The 17,551-nt window shown below is 46.1% G+C and overlaps 1 protein-coding gene across 3 annotated transcripts in view; it reads left to right on the plus strand.

Annotated features, from left to right (window-relative positions):
- ABAT (4-aminobutyrate aminotransferase) overlaps positions 1-17,551 on the plus strand; it is a 114,269-nt gene that overhangs the window by 26,035 nt on the left and 70,683 nt on the right. The window contains exon 1 of one of the 3 annotated variants that reach the window (XM_012448276.3): positions 13,315-13,945. The exons of the other annotated variants lie outside the window; for them this stretch is intronic. The gene's annotated coding sequence lies outside the window, so the exon portion shown is untranslated. Of the gene's footprint in view, positions 1-13,314; positions 13,946-17,551 lie in introns of those variants that run through there. 3 annotated transcript variants of the gene reach the window in all.

Here is a 17,551-nt window from a genome sequence, read left to right on the forward strand (position 1 = left end):
TGGTTGAGAGTAGCCGAGTGCTTGGCCCTCCTTCAGCAACTGCTTGGTTCTGTTGTATGGAGAGACCACATTTTGCTTATCTGCTCATCTGCTCATGGATCCTTGAGTTTGTTTCCATCTTCTGGCTTTTATGAATAGTGCTGCAATTGACCAGGTACAGTGGCTCATCCCTGTAATATCAGCACTTTGGGAAGCCAAGGTGGGCAGATCACCTGAGGTCAGGAGTTCAAGACCAGCCTGGCCAACATGGCAAAACTCCATCTCTACAAAAATATAAAAATTAGCCAGGCATTATGGCAGGTGCCTGTAATCCCAACTACTCGGGAGGCTGAGGCAGGAGAATCACTTGGACCTGGGAATCAGAGGTTGCAGTGAGCCGAGATCATGCCATTGCACTCCAGCCTGGGAGACTGAGGGAGACTCCATCTCAAAAATAAATAAATGAATGAATGAATAAAATAGGGCCTCATCTGTCACCCAGGCTGGAATGCAGTGATGTGATCTTGGCTCCTGGGCTCCTCAGCAACCTTGGCCTCCTGGGCTTAAACCATCCTCCCACGCCATCCTCCTGAGTAGCTGGGACTACAGGTGTGTATCACCAAGCCTGGCTAATTTTTTTTGGTATTTTTTATAGAGACAGGGTTTTGCCATGTTTCCCAGGCTGGTGCAGTGAATCTTTTTCTTTCTTTCTTTCTTTCTTTCTTTCTTTCTTTCTTTCTTTCTTTCTTTCTCTCTCTCTCTTTCTTTCTTTCATCTTTCCTGTTTGTTTGTTTTTTTTCCTTGAAGTGGGGCCTCACTCTGTTACCCAGGCTGGAGTACAGTGGCACGATGACAGTTCACTGCAACCTTGACCTCCTGCGCTCAGGTGATTCTCCCACCTCAGCCTTCCAAGTAGCTAGGATCATAGGTGTGTGCCACCTGGCTAATTTTTATATTTTTTGGTAATTTTTATAGAGACAGAGTTTCACCATGTTGCCCAGGCTGGCCTCAAACTCCTAGGCTCAAGTGATCCACCCACCTCTGCCTCCCAAAGCGCTGTGCCTCAGTTTTTCCTTTTGTGTAATTAAAATACTGATGGTCGCTGCATTATTCCACAAATCTCAATGATCAGTAGTCATGGAGCTCTGTGATCAGGGATCCTGCATCATCCCGGTGATGTTGGGGAGACCGAAGTAAAATAGGGGATACCTGTTAGGCAGGGAGGGGGAGAGGAGGGGAGAAGGAAGACAGAGGTGCAATTGAAAATCAGACAGCTAAGACCTGAGGAAGACAGGTCAGGAGCCCCCGGGTCTCTGTGGAAGAGATTTTTGGGCAGTGGAAAGGGCAGGAGTGGGCTCTTGGGTCAGGCTCAAGCATGAGGGGGCCTGTGTGGCAGAGCAAGAGTGGGTGGCAGGGAGGGGAAGGACGTGGAGGTGGAGCAGTAGGGGTACCTGCAGGCCTCCTGGAGGCCACTCTGTTGGCATTGGCTGTCACTCTGGGATGGAGGTATATTGGCTCATCCTCAAACTGCTATAAAGAAATACCTGAGACTGGATCATTTATAAAGAAAAGAGGTTTAATTAGCTCATGGTTCTGGAAGCTGTACAGAAAGCATAGCAGCGTCTGCTTGTGGGGAGACTTCAGGAAACTTACAGTCATGGCAGGAGGGGAAGGGGGAGAGCAGGCATCTTCCATGATCAGAGCAAGAGGAAGAAAGAGAGCAAAGAGGAGCTACACTCTGTCACCCAGGCTGTAGTGCAGTGGTGTGATTTCAGCTCGCTGCGACCTCCACCTCCTGGGTTCAAGCAATTCTCCTGCCTCAACCTCCCAAGTAGCTGGGATTACAGGCATGCTCCACCACGGCCAGCTAATTTTTGTATTTTTAGTAGAGACAGGGCTTCACCCTGTTGGCCAGGCTGGTCTCAAGCTCCCAATCTCAGGTGATCCACCCGCCTCGGCCTTCCAAAGTGCTGGGACTACAGGCATGAGCCACCGCACCTGGCCACACTCTTTTAAACAATCAGATTTCATGAGAACTCTATCACAAGAACAGGACCAAAGGGATGGCGCTATTCATGAGAAGCCTGCCCCCACAATCCAGTCACCTCCCACCAGGCCCCTCCTCCAACATTGGAGATTACATTTCAACATGAGATTTGGGTGAGGACATGGGTCCAAACCATATCCGGGGGCCATTGGAGGGTGTTGACCAGAGTGGGGACTGGTGTGACCGGACCTGACTTTTGCAAAAGACCACTCTGGCTCCTGTGTTGATTGCACACAGACTGCAGCCAATGACAAGAGCAGGTTGATGATGAGGACACCATGGCAGGAACCTGGGGGCTTGGAGCACAGGGGAGATGACAGAGGCAGGAGAAGTGGGCAGATTCTGGATCTATTTTCAAGGTAGAGCCAGCAGGATGTACTGGACTAGGTGTGATGCACCAGAGGGTGCCAGGAAGATGCAGTGACTTAGAGAGCCCCGTGCAGGCCCCAGGATCCAGGCAGAGTTAAAGAACACCTCTCTGTTGTCAATGCATTGTTTTTATGGGTATCTGGTATTTATAGGAAGGGATACTGGCTTTCTAGATACAATAATGATATAAAAGTTTCCACTTAAATTACTGCTGTTAAGGGCCTGGCGCAATGGCTCACACTTGTAATCCCAGCACTTTGGGAGGCCGAGACAGGTGGATCACCTGAGGTCAGGAGTTCAAGACCAGCCTGGCCAACATGGTGAAACCCCATCTCTACTAAAAACACAAAAAATTAGCTGGGCACGACAATGGGAGCCTGTAGTCCCAGCTACTCCGGAGGCTGAGGCAGGAGAATCGCTTTGACCTGGGAGGCGGAGGTTGCAGTGAGCCAAGATCATGCCATTGATCTCCAGCCTGGGTGACAGAGCAACACTCTGTCTCAAAAAAAAATTTACTGCTGTTAAAAAGCAAGATATTGATTTGCAGTAGCTTCGAAGGTCAAAAAAAAAAAAGCAAGATAATTTCAAGCAAAAGTCTTACAAATGTTGGTAAATAATAGAACAGTTAGGTGGGCAGCAAATGCTGACTTTGGAAAAGCGTGCTTTGTGTGTTGCTGACATGTGAGCAGAAAAAAGAGGTGGTGTCTGAGGGCAAAGGTAGCTTGGGTGTGTGTGCGTTCTCTAAAAACTGGACTCTGCTTGAAATTGAGTGAAATGGATCTCAAGTTTGTTATTAGGAAGATAGAGAAGACCTAAGTTTGAAGGCTTGGAATGTCTACATGAGGGACAAACTGTTTCTGTAAAGGGTCAGACGATAAACATTTTGGCATGTGGGCCATGTCGTTTCTCTCACCACTACTCAACTCTGCCATGGTAGCGCAAAGCAGCCATGAATGAATGGGTGTGGCTGTGTTTCAATAAAGCCTTATTTTAAAAATTCAGGCCACTGGCCATAGATGTGAATCCTTAGCCTAGAGTCTGCATCCCAGGGCACAGAGCCTCAAGAACATCCTGTGTCCTGGCCTTCTGGAAATTTGAGACGTCTTAACCCCGAGCTCTCCTTTCTTCCACTACCTCGGGTTGAGTTGAGAAGTCTTCCTTTGTGTCAACTGCAAGTGCAGTAAACTCCCTGAATGTGCTGACCTACTTTCTTAAGTATTTCCACCTGGGAACTGGAATCCAATTTGACCTGGTTCAATGCCAGAAAGCTTATGTTCTTTCTGTTATAGTCTGTTTGGAAGCTCATCTCCTCTTTCCACACCTTCGGAAACCAAACTGAACACAGATCAATTTCCAAGTGCCTCTGGGGCTCTCTGTTAATGCCATGTCAAATTACTCAGTAGCTGTTTTCCTATAATTAAATGTCTGGACACATTGGACTGCCGTCCACTGAAGTTACTCTCACCCTGGTGAAGTTTCTGTGTGCATATAATTTGAGAACGCTAAAGAATGCTTTTCTCCAAACATTTGATAAAATTAATAATACAGGTTATTAATGAAGAATCGCAAACTACAAAAAGGTGGAAACCACTAGACGGCCACTCCATAGCCTCATATTCAAGATGCAACGGTGTTAAATGGAAAACACATTTCTTTCCAACCTTCGTTTATTGTGTATCAGTTTATGATTTTGTTTTTTTGTGTCTGTAAAAAATTATAGCCAGACTGCATATAAAAGTTTATGTTCTTTTTTTCTCTCTCAATACATGGCTTCAAAAATCACTTCCCTGTCTTTTTACAAGTTTTCAGTAACTGCCATAGAATCAAGTTGTTGTACCACAACTTATTGGAGCAATCCTCTATCGCTGGTCATTTACACTGTTTTTTGTTTGTTTGTTTGTTTGTTGCATGCTTCTTTTTTAAAATTTTTATACAAATGGGGTCTCACTATGTTGCTGAAGCTGGTCTCAAACTCCTGGGTTCAAGTGATCCTCCCAGCTCGGCCTCGAAAAGTGCTGGGATTACAGGCATGAGCCACTGTGCCTGGCCTGCTCTTTAAATTCCACTGCTCTGAGCATCTCTGAGCATAAAACTATTCCTTCATGTAGTATTGTTTGCATTAGCTAAATTTCTAGAGTTGGGATTTTTTTTTTTGATGGGGGCGTATATTAGTCCATTTTCACACCACTATAAAAATACTACGTGAGACTGGGTAATTTATAAACAAGAGGTTTAATTGACTTACAGCTCCACATGCCTGGGAAGGCCTCAGGAAACTTAAAATCATGGCAGAAGGTGAAGGGAAGCAGGCACCTTCTTCACAAGGCGACAGGAGCGAGAGAGCGTGCGCATGCGGGGGAAACTGCCACTTTAAAACCATCAGATCTCATGAGAAGTCACTAACAACCAGGAGAACGGCATGGGGGAAATTGCCCCCACGATCCAGTTACCTCCCATCAGATCCCTCCTTTGACACATGGAGATCACAATTCCAGATGGGATTTGGGTGGTGACACAGAGGCAAACATACCAGGGGCTTTGCAGACTTTACTGGCAAATTCTACAGGAGCTGTAACACTGACTTGGAATTCCTTGAGGTCAAAATATTTAATATCTCTTTACGTTGTTTTCCAAATGGGCTGGATTCAGATACTCTCCAGCAGGGTCTGCTGGGAGAGGAAGAGCCAGAGGTGATGGTCTGGCTTTCAGACCTGAGATCGGACAGGCAGATAGCTGAACTCCAGGTAGTCTGTTGGTTGGCGGTTGGTTTGTTGGTTGGTTGTTTTTTTGTTCTGGATCTCATTTCAAAGAGAGCAGATTGACTCCACACCTAACACACATCCTCAGTTTCACAAAGCAGTTAAGAGGGAAGAGGAAGCTTTCGTAGCCCAAAAGATGCTATTCCTTGAGTATGATTGCGCACCAGCCATTATCCCGTGTTTCTTAGTAGAGCCTCGGTGCCCTTGGATTATGAATTTGCACACAGTGGAATTGCAATAATTTGTTTTATAGTTCTGTCATTTGGGGAGCGACATTTCTTTCAAGGCCTCAGCTCCCTCATGTATAAAATGGAAATAATAAAAATTCACTGGAATATTCAGTGTGCCTGTCGGGTGTGCCAGCCCCTGTGCAGTCCATCTCTGAGGCTAGCATGGAAGGCGTACATTAAAAAGATAGTCATGTTGGGTGCAGTGGTTCATGCCTGTAATCCCAACACCCTGAGAGGTTGAGGCAGGTGGATCACTTGAGACCAGTCTGGGCAACATGAAAAAACCCTGTCTCTACAAAAAAAATACAAAAAATTAGCCAGGCTTAGTGGCACACACCTGTAGCTGAGCCAAGAGGCTGAGATGGGAGGATCACCTGAGTCCAGAAGATAAGGCTGCAGTGAGCTGTGATTGCACCACTGTACTCCAGCCTGGGCAACAGTGTGAGATCCTGTTTAAAAAAAAAAAAAGGCCAGGCATGGTGGCTCATGCCTTAATCCCAGCACTTTGGGAGGCCAAGGTGGGTGGACCACTGGAGGCAATGAGTTCAAGACCAGCCTGGCCAACATGGTGAAACCCCATCTCTATTAAAAATATATAAATTAGCTGGGTGTGGTGGTGTGTGCTTGTAATCCAGCTACTCAGGAGGCTGAGGCACAAGAATCACTTGAACCTGGGAGGTGAAGGCTGCAGTGAGCTGAGATTGCTCCACTGCACTCCAACCTGGGTGACAGAGCAGGACCCTGTCTCAAAGAAAAAAAGATACTCAATGCAAATAAATGTGTTAAGTACTAACTGTGAAGAATGGAAAGAATTACACAAGGAGCTATAAGAAATGACAGCAAGATCATTGTATTTCCATAAGAAGGTTTATAAATGCTTCTCTGAAGAGATAACATGGCATGTTTGAGACCTGAGTGATTCCTAGGTTTTAGTCAAGGAGGAGTGAGGGAAGCAGACTGGGCTGCAAGAATGGCCAGTGCAAAGGCCCTGAGGCTGCAGAGTTCTGTGTCCTCCAGGAATCGGAGGACGGGATGGGTGGGGTGGCATATCAGGACTCAGGAAACAGAGGCAGGCACAGGTGGGTTAGGCAGGGTCCCAAGTGGCTCATGAAAGGCTGGGAGCCACCACTGAGCTGCGAAGTGACAGGCTAGGGGAGTGGAGGCTGGAAGATGGCTCTCTCCTTGTGCTAGTGAGCAATGCCCATGGTGATCTAGCAGAATAATTACTTTTTTGTTTGTTTGTTTTTTGAGACCGGGTCTCCCTCTGTCACCCAGGCTGGAGTACAGTGGTGCAGTCATGGCTTATTGCAGCCTCAACCTCCCAGACTCAAGCTATCCTCCCACCTCAGCCTCCCTAGTAGCTGGGACTACAGGCACACACTACCGTGCCAGGCTAATTTTTTTTTTTTTTTTTTTTTTTTTTTTACTTTTAGCAGAGACATGGTTTCACTATCATGCCCAGGTCTCTAGCTCCTGGGCTCAAATGATCCTCCCATCTCAGCTTCCCAAAATGCTGGGATTACAGGCGTGAACCAATGTGCCCAGTGCAGAGTTAGAGACATTTTAGGGGCAAATTATAGTCCCTTTTCTTCCTCCCTTCCCTAATTTCACCCTCAAGCTGATGACCATGTAATTGTGGTTATGTTCAAGAAGTGAGAGCTAAAATGTGATTTACCTTTATGCCACTTTGCAAGAGGCAAGAGAGACGCTTACATTTCTAAAACAGCAGCCACACTGTGGAATCAAAAAGCTCGCTGGACTTACACCAGTGCATCCTAGCCAGGAATTAGGAAACTTTTCTAAAACTTTATTTATTTTGTTAAGACAGGAGTCTCACTATGTTGCCCCAGCTGGTCTTGAACTCCTCAGCTCAAGCAAACCTCCAGCCTTGGCCTCCCAAAGTGCTAAGATTACAGGAGTGAGCCACCGCACCCAACCAGAAGTTAGGGATATTGACAGCCCCAGGTTATCATTCCAGAACCAGTCATAAAACTCATGAAATATCACCACCATCCCCATCTCCAAGAGAATCTAGCCAGTACTTGCATGTCATAATTCAAATCAGTGGTCAGCGTCGGCCTGAGTAGGAGGAGAATGCTGGCCCCAGTGGCCTTCCTGAGATGTGAGCCTGTGAAAGAATGAAGTCCGCCTTGTGTTCCAACAGGTAGCTGCTCTGGAGAGTGGAAACCTGAACTCCATCATTCCCTCCAATTGTCACACCATCTAGACAAAAGGAGCCCGTCTTGGGGAGAGAAATTAATTGCTTGGTTTATTATCAGTTCTTAAAGTCTCACACTGGTAAGAAGTTCAGAATTAGTTACATACTTTTCAACTAAAGAGACAGGGACTTGCTGTGTTGCCCAGGCCGGAGTACAGTGACATGATCATAGTTCACTGCAGCCTCAAACTCCCGGACTCAAAAGATCTTTGTGCCTCAGCCTCCCATGTAACTGGGACCACAGGTGCACGCCACCACATCTGGCTAATTATTTTCTGCAGAGACAGGGATGGCAGTGACAGGGTGGCAGGAGGAGGGGGGATGGCAGGGTAAGGGGTGTCTCACTTTGTTGCCCAGGCTGGTTTTGAACTCCTGGGCTCAAGCAATCTTCCCACCTCTGCCTCCCAAAGTGCTGGAATTACAAGTGCGAGCCAGTGCACATGACCAATCAACTTCTTTACGATTAAGCGCCACAAGTTAAACTCTTTTCTCAGGGATTTAAATTTTACAGACATGTGACTGACAGGTAATAGACTATTCAGCATTCATTGGCAGAAACAGGAGAAGCCAGGTTGTTGGATGGACTTTGGGCTTTGGGTCAAACTGCAGTTCCCCAGGTCAGTAGCTCCGCAATCTTGGGCATGTTCCTAAACTACCTGGGCTTTATTTTTTCCCTCAGTAACTTATAAGAGCACCTACTCCAGAAACTCAGGAAAATAAACAGCAGGTGCTCAATAAACAGTGGCCAGTATTGTTATTCAAGATTTAGACTCATTTTAGGTATATGTCAGTCCCACCTAAGCTACATTCTCCAATGAGTCACACCTGGCTACCGAGCGCCTGAAATGGGGCTCATCTGATTGGAGATGTACTGTACACGTAAAACACACATCTGGGCCAGGTGTGGTGGCTCCTGCCTGTAATCCCAGCACTTTGGGAGGCTGAGGTGGGTGGATCACCTGAGATGAGGAGTTCAAGACCAGTCTGACCAACATGGAGAAACCCCATCTGTACTAAAAATACAAAATTAGCTGGGCATGGTGGTGCAAGCCTGTAATCCAAGCTACTCGGGAGGCTGAGGCAGGAGAATCGCTTGAACCCAGGAGGTGGAGGTTGCAGTGAGCCAAGATCACACCATTGCACTCTAGCCTGGGCAACAAGAGCAAAACTGTGTCTCAAAATAAAGAAAAAAAAAAGCATATAATTTTGAAGATGTGATATGCCAAGAAGGATATCAAAATATTAACATTTCACTAATTAGTTTTCATATTAATTAGTTTGATGCTAATTAACATTAATTTCTTTATTTTTATTGATTTATTTTTAAATGCATTTATCTTTTTTTATTTTTGTCTTTTTCCATGTGTTCTAGAAGATGAAGTTCATCTGCTTCTTTTCTTTTTTGATGTCACCACTAGAAATTCTTAATTGGCACACGTGACTCGCATTTATATTTATTTTTATTTTCATTTTTTCTTTGAGACGGAGTCTTACTGTGTCACCGAGGCTGGAGTGCAGTGCAATCTCGGCTCACTGCAACCTCCACCTCCCAAGTTCAAGCGATTCTCCTGCCTCAGCCTCCAAAGTAGCTAGGATTACAGGTGCATGCCACCATGCCCAGCTAATTTTTGTATTTTTAGTAAAGATGGGGTTTCTCCATATTGGCCAAGCTGATCTCAAACTCCTGACCTCAAATGATCTGCCTGCCTCAGCCTCCCAAAGTGCTGGGATTACAGACATAAGCCACCACGCCCGGCCTCTGTTTATTTTCAGTAGTACAGGTCTAAAGACATGATTTAAAAAGCAGGAATAGTTAAGGAGTGAGAATGGCATGAACTTGGCAATCAGAAAGATACAGGGGCTTATCAGGGTAGCAGTACTCCCTGTATGCTATTAGATCAGTCAGTTAACTTTTTTTTTTTTTTTTAAGACAGTCTCACTTTGTCGCCCAGGCTGGAGCACAGTGGCACAATCTCGGTTCACTACAACCTCTGCCTCCCAAGCTCAAGCCATCCTCCCACCTCCACTGCCTGAGTAGCTGGGACTACAGACATGTGCTGCCACTCATAGCTAACTTTTGTATGTTTGAATTTTTTTGTAGAGACCTGCTTTCACTATGTTGCCCCAGCGGGTCTTGAATTCCTGAGCTCAAGGAATCTCCCCATGTTGGCCTCCCAAAGTGCTGGGATTACAGACGTGAGCCACCAAACTCAGTCAGCCTTTGTGTGCCCAATATCTGTGAAATAGAAGCAAAAATCCCTAGCACCAAAGCACTGTTTCAATCAATGAGATAGTATATGGAAAGTACTCAGCTCAGTCCTAGGTGCTCAAAGGAATTTATCTCAAATTTCTTTGTGCACAAATTTGAGCACAAAATAGGTGTTCAAACACAAATAAAGGTTATAGCTTTTGTTACATGTGTTAGGGATGTTCAGTATTTCGAAGGGGGCTAAGTAAACCCTGAAGACAAATGAGTCACAATAACTCTCATTTGTTTAGCAAGATGGACTTTTGCATGACATTTTTACCTCCATGTCAAAGTTTGATCTTCAGAATGACCTTGGGAGGTATGGACGGGCTCTTATTGAGATGAGAGGCTGGGCACGCTGGCTCACACCTTTAATGCCAGCACTTTGGGAGGCAAGGTGGCAGGATCACGTGAGCCCAGGAGTTCATAACCAACCTAGGCAACGTAGCAAGACCTCATCTGTACAAAAAAAAATTAAAACATTAGCCAGGCGTGACAGTGCATGCCTATAGCCTCCCAACTGCTCAGGAGACTGAAGTGGAAAGGTTGAGCTTGAACCCAGGAGGCTGAGGCTGCACTGAGCCGTGGTTGCACCACTGCACTCCAGCCTGGGCAACAGGGTGAGACCCTGAGAGAGAGAGAGAGAGAGAGAGAGAGAGAAATGAGATAGGCTCAGAAGCGAGCACCTTCACCTCTGAGCAGGAACTAGGACTAGCCCTTCTTGTGCCAACCCTCTTGGATTCTCTCAGGTTTCCAAGCCTCCAAAGTGTGTTGCTGTGTTTACCTCACTCTCTGGTTAGGTGGTTTCTACAGGGGTCTTCAAAACAAGAGAGAAGACCAACATTTATTGCAACCAGCAACCAACATTAATCACTTTCCCACATCAGCACATAAAGCGCCATCTCATTCTTTTCTTTGAATGCAGGTTACTTTGCGTGATGGATGTACCCGAGTTTATTTTAACCAGTTCCCACTGATGGACAATTAGGTTATTTTCCGTTTATATCAATGAGACAAATTCCTTCAACTAGAATTATGCTAGGAATAAATGGTTTGTGCACTTACAATTTTACAGATTTTGACAAATTGCTCTTCAAGACATTTGTATGAATTTCCTCTCCTGCCAGCAATGAATAAAGTGCCAGTTCCACTGCATCATGAACATGGCCAAATATTTCATGATAAAAAGTCTGTGGAAAAAGCAGAGGAAAAGTGAGATGGTGGCTGGGAGGCCGTCAGGAGGTGGGCGCAGCTGTCCACGTGGGAAACTATGGGTACCTGAACAAGGACGGAGGAAAGAGAGGGAGAGGGTGGAGCCCAGAGCTACTGTGGAAGCGAAAGTCAAAGTCTGTGGCGTGGTGGTGAGGGAAGATAACAGAAAGGAGGAATCAGATTTCTTGAGTTTCTGGCTTGAACAAATGAGTAGGCAGTGGTTCTGTTAAGGGAGATGCTCAACATGGGAAAGGAAATAGGTGTAGTGAAGAGAAGTTGAGGACTGTGAGAATATATTGCACTTGATATGCAGGACATCCTGCTGAACCAGGGAGAGGATTTGGGGATAGTGAATCATTTTTGGAAACCATGAATGTGCATGAGATCTCCCAGAGATGGGTGGGTAGGTGGGTGGGTGGGTGGGTGGATGGTTGGATGCATGGATGGATGGATAGATGGATGGATGGATGGATGGATGGATGAGTGGGTGGATGGGAAGGTGGATGGAAAGGTAGATGGATGGATAGTTGGAAAATGGATAGGTAGGAAGAGAAGATGGATGGAGAGATGGAGGGAGAGAAGGATACACAGATGAATGAATAGACAAACTGGCAAAAACAGAAACCTAGACTTTATTGCGTTTAGATTGAACCATATGAAGTTACTATTTTTGGCCAGGTACAGTGGCTCATGCCTGTAATCCCAGCACTTTGGGAGACCAAGGTTGGGGAGCAGATCACTTGAGGTCAAGAGTTTGAGACCAGCCTGGCCAACGTGGTGAAATGCCGCTTCTACTAGAAATACAAAAATTAGTCAGGTGTGGTCACTTGCACCTGTAACCCCAGCTACTCAGGAAGCTGAGGCAAGAGAATTGCTTGAACCTGGGAGGCGGAGGTTGCAATGAGCCACGATGGCACCACTGAACTCCAGCCTGGATGACAGAGCAAGATTCCTCCTCAAAAGAAAAAGAAAAGAAAGAAATTACATTTTTTTGTTTTAAAAATTATCAAGTGCTGGCTGGGCGCAGTGGCTCACACCTGTAATCCCAGCACTTTGGGAGTCTAAGGCAGGTGGATCACAAGGTCAGGAGATCGAGACCATCCTGGTCAACATGGTGAAACCCTGTCTCTACTAAAAATATAAAACTTAGCTGGGTGTGGTGGTGCTCACCTGTACTCCCAGCTACTCAGGAAGCTGAGGCAGGAGAATCACTTGAACCCGGGAGGCGGAGATTGCAGTGAGCTGAGATCGCACCACTGCACTCCAGCCTAGTGACAGAGTGAGGCCCCATCTCAAAAAAAAAAAAAAAAAAAAATTACCAAGTGCTTAATTTTATGCAGGCTGTAAATATTTTGGGAGGAAGGATATTGATGTCTGCAGTTAACTTCGAAATGCATCAAAACTAGGATGTGATAAAGCACATGTGGTACTCATGTTAATGGTAGAGGCTGGTGGTGGGTGTATAGGTATTTACTGTAAAATTCTTTCAGTTTCCTGTACATTGGAAAGTTTCATTAAAAATCATAGGAAATGGTTTTCATTGGCAAATATTGTCAATTTCATGTAGTTCCCCTCCATCTATTTTTTATTTGGCCAAAAAGATCCTTCCAGGTTCCCAATCTGTAGCATCAACAGATCTAATTTGTGGAGTCCCTTTTGGCCCTTGTTCTGCCCCGATTTGGGGGCTGGAGCCTGACATTTCTCCCTCTCGGAGTTCAGGTTGAATTGCCCTAACGTGCTGATTCCTGCACCAAGGATGCCGGTATCTGACTTGTAATAATTATAGATTTCCTCTGCGATTTGATCCCATTGGTTGCCTCGGCAACGGCGTAATAGCTCCACTGAAGCGCTGTCACTGTGATTTAGGACCACTGTGTCTCTCCTGCAGCCTCCATTCTGGGTGCCTCCACCCCCTTGCCGTCGTCATGGTAACTGATGAGCAGCATGTGACCGAAAGCTCTCTGCCCCGCCCCCACACGCCCTCTCCCCATCTTGTGATCATCCCCATTTCCTCTTCTGGGGCTCCTGTGGACCTGCGTTGACCCAGCATGGGCTACAATGGGGGAGCTGAGTAATTGCTCCCCGTAGGTTCCTCCCTACCCCCCAGAAGGGATCAGGCAGACCACAGGAGCCAGAGCAGCCCTTCTGCCCTGGGTGTCCTGGAGATGACTTGGCGCCCCTTGGAGCCCGGTCATGGCTGTGGCTGCATCTGCAATAGTGCAACAGCAGAGTCCCGGGGAAGCCATTTAGAAATCTGAAGCCCTGGATCTCTGCTTTGTGCCTTCAGGGGTTCCTGAGCGTGTTTAAAAAAAAATCTAGGAAGAGGCCCCTGACAGGGAAAAGGGGAGGGAGATCGCCTCTTTTACAAGGTCTGAGATGATGTGACTTACCCTTGTGGCTTAAACCGAGCTGGGCTTAAAACATCTTTTAAAAAGATGTGTATTCTATTTTTTTCTCTGTTTATCTCGCTCTTTCTGCCTCTGTTAATCTTTGTTTCTGTATGAGTTGTATCCTTTCTGTTTCTGTCTGAAAACCCTTCTCTTTCTGAACCCATCTTTCAGTCTCTCACGTTCTATTCTCCCCTCCTCCTTCACCTTCCCTCCATCCCTCTCCCTTGCGCACTTGCTGGGTACCAGCTGAGTGCATCCTTTTCCCAAGCCTCCTCTGCTTCCAAGGGGCCCTTCTCGGTCTCCTCCACCTGTGCCCATGTTTTGGGGACTGCCTGGAAATCCAGGGCACCCTCCTGAGGAGGGAGCTGGTGCCCAGCGGCTCCTCTTAGGATGAACCCAGCCGGCTGCATTCCTGGCCTCTGCAGAATGACATAGAGAAGGCATTTTAAGCAGGTGGGCTGAGCTTGCCGCAGGACTCCGACCACCAGGCATCGTGAGTGCAAATGTATATGTGTGTCTGTGTGTGCATGTGCACGTGTGTGTGAGCACGCACATGTGTGCATCCTTACGTTTGTATGTATCTGCTGGCATGGGGAGGTGGTGCCAGTGTCTGTTATCTGTGCTGTTGGGGTGTACAAGTGTGTGTGCACGCACCCTTTTGCACCTGTGTACATGTGTACCTGGCTCTCTGTGTGAAGGACACGCAAATGCACCTAACAGATTTTTCAAGGATGCTTTGTGAACACAGCAGGAGGAGACCCTTTAAAGTGGAGACAAAATAATGAAAGATGGATATAGAAGTGTTAGATAAGGAATTGCTTTTATCAGTAGGCTTGCAACAGCACAATCTGCCTGCATCTGGTCCTAGGAAATGAAGTGAGAGTCACCTTGAAGAGGCATTCGTGTTCAAGCCCCAAAATATATCCTTTCCCTTCATTCTAAGGACAAGAACAGCACAAACACAAACACCCCTTTCTCTTTGAAACTCAGGGGAATGGAAGGCCGGGGGTGGGGCGCTGTCACTGGGCATTTCAGGCAGAGTTTACAGTGAGAATCTCAGTTGACAGCCTGGGCGACTCACGCCAAGACTAGAAGTCAGGAAGGTCTGGACAGCCGCTCTCTTCACATCCTGTGGCTGATTAGAAGTTCATTTTGAATTTTTTCCCAGAAGCAGCCTATACCCAGGAGGCAACCAGAAGAAAGCAGTTTTAGAAAATGCAATTTCATTTGCAGGACAGGATGTGGGAATCCTGACAGGCTGCCGCTGAAGATCCTACAGTTGGTGTGTGCAAGCTGGCAGCCAGGCCGCTGCCGGAGGAAGGGGGTCCTTTGTGCTTTGCGTGCCCCTGGGTATTTGGGAAACTTGGCAGCCACTTGTTCCAAGTGAACCCTGACTCTGGAGTAGGCACTGGCCTGGGCACCCTGGTAGAGAGGATAGAGCCGGAGAAAAGGACTGGCCTCAGGAAATTTCTAGTTCAAGTAGGAATAGACCCGGTGACATGGTACTCTCACACTCAGAGACGTTCCTGCTGCCTGCATTTCCTGCAGGCTGCCATCCTCCTTCCCCTTCCCTGGCCTCTGTCTGTCACGGCCACCCTTGTCTACCTGCCACACTCTAATCATCATTAAACATCCCCTGTCACTGCTTTCTGGAAATCTTTAACTTCCACCCAAGAACAGCTAATGCTATACGCCCTCCTCTACCTGCTGAAATCACTTTGAGCCTCTGACATCACATGTCCAACCAACCTCTTTCCCCATATTTGCCCGTGAGCTGCACTTTATTTTGCAAGGGCATAAAGAAAACTATTCACGCAACTACATGCGAAATGACTGGCTGGGCTTCTTAAAATGCCAATGTCTTAAAAGGCAAAAGGGCTGAGAAATAGTTCCAGGTTAAAAGAGATTAAAGACGCATAAGCCCAAATGCAATGTTTGATCCTAGGATGAAGCCTGGATCAGGGGAAGAAAATGCATTTGTGGGCTGGGCTCAGTGGCTCATATCTGTAATCCCAGTATTTTGGGAGGCCGAGGGAGGAGGATCACTTGAGGTCAAGAATTAGAGACTAGCCTCAGGAATATAGTGAGACCCCATATCTACAAAAAATAAATATAAAAATAAACTAGCTGGACATAGTGGTGTGTGCCTGTGGTCCCAGCTACTCAGGAGGCTGAGGCAAGAGGATCACCTGAGCCCAGGAGTTTGAGGCTGCAGTGAGCCATAAGCCGTGATCATGCCACTGCACTCCAGCCTAGGTAATAGAGACCCTGTCTCTTAAAAAAAAATTATAAAGACATTTAAGGGATAAGTAGGAATATCTGAATACTAGATAATAGTATTTTCATGTCATGAATATGCCGACAATAAATAAATAAATAGAAGATAATTATATTTTATTAATGATACACTTCGTGAGAGTAATTTAGTATCTCACAACATTTGTACTGAGGTTATTCAGGAGAATGCCCTTGTTCTTCAGAAGATAGATAATACAGTGTGTACAAATGTGGCAAAATGTTAACAGTTTCTAGGATTACAGGTGGTTGTGGAACTATCTTCAGAACTTTTATGTGGGTCTGAAGATTTTCCAGTGTCCAGCTGGACACTCTGCCTAGCTTTGTGCGTGGATTATCTCATTTCATCCTCAGAGCAGCTTGAGGATGCGAGAGCTCTATCACACCCATCTTCCAGTGGAGAAAACAGAGGCAGAGCCGGATGTGAGCCCAAGTCACATTATGCCTCCACCCCCCTGGTTTTGCGAAATTTAGTACTAAAGATACTACATGGCTGTGTGATGTTGGGCAAATCACTTAACCTCTCTGTGTTCTGTTTCCTTTTTTTTTTTTTTTTTTTTTTTTTTTTGCTGAGACTTGATAATCATAATATAAGCAGGTTGTTCTGAAGCTTACAGGGATTATGATTTATAAAGAACCTAGAACAGGATTTGGCCTAAAGTAGGTGATCAGCAAATGTCTGCTGTTGCTGCTGCTAGTTGTATTTGTTGCTGCAATTGTGATCCCAGCACCCTCAGTTTGGCCAGTGATGGGTAAACCTGGAAGGTTTTTTTACTTCTGTACCCAGGGCCTGCTTCGTCGGTTTGTGACCTATGTGGTCACACAGGGTCCTGTGTTCAGAAGATCCCCCCATGTCACTGGCTTGCAATTTGTAACCATTTTCCAACAAGGGGCTTTGAATACTCATTTTATGCACTGGGTCCCACAAATCAGGTAGCCAGCCCTGTCTGCATTCCCTTTTCATTAGATCCCATGGACAGCCAGCCACTCCTGGACTAAACCACTTGTTCCTGCATCATTGCAGCAGACAGACCTAGGCAGGCCGTGGTATTGCAGCAGATCAGATTGTATGTTCCTATAACCATACTCCAATCCTGATGCAGTGCATCAGCCCACACAGGCCAGTACAGTAGCTGTTCATCACATCTGGTCATTGAGCATCTGAAACATGGCTATTCCAAACTGTGATGTGCTGTAAGTGTGAAATTCACACCAGATTTTGAAGATTTAGCGCACACACAAAAAGAAATGCACAATATCTTATTAATAACTGTATTGATGGCCAGGTGTAGTGGCTCACATCTGTAATCCCAGCACTTTGGGAGGCCAAGGTGGGCAGATCACATGAGGTCTGGAGTTAGAGACCAGCCTGGCCAACATGATGAAACTCTGTCTCTACTAAAAATACAAAAATTAGCCAGGTGTGATGGCACACACCTGTAATCCCAGCTACTCAGAAGGCTGAGGCAGGAGAGTCACTTGAACCTGGGAGGTGGAGGTGGCAGTGAGCCAAGATTACACCACTGAGCTCCCACCTGGGCAACAAGAGCAAAACTCCATCTCAAAAACAATAATAATAATAATAATGATAACTATATTGATTGTGTATCAAAATTGTTGCATTTTTATATACAATGGGTTAAATAAGATACATGAATAAAACTGGTTTCAGCTGTTTTTGGTTTTTTCATATGGCTGTCAGAAAATGTAAAATTACTTATGTGGTTTGCATTGAAAGTTTCTGTTATATTTCAGTTGGGCAGTACGGCCTTAGACCAAACTATCTGTGACTTCATTGTGACTC

Source organism: Aotus nancymaae, unplaced genomic scaffold (genome assembly GCF_030222135.1).
Source record: "Aotus nancymaae isolate 86718 unplaced genomic scaffold, 86718_ANA_hifiasm-v0.15.2.pri h1tg000049l, whole genome shotgun sequence".
Classification (NCBI taxonomy): domain Eukaryota; kingdom Metazoa; phylum Chordata; class Mammalia; order Primates; family Aotidae; genus Aotus; species Aotus nancymaae.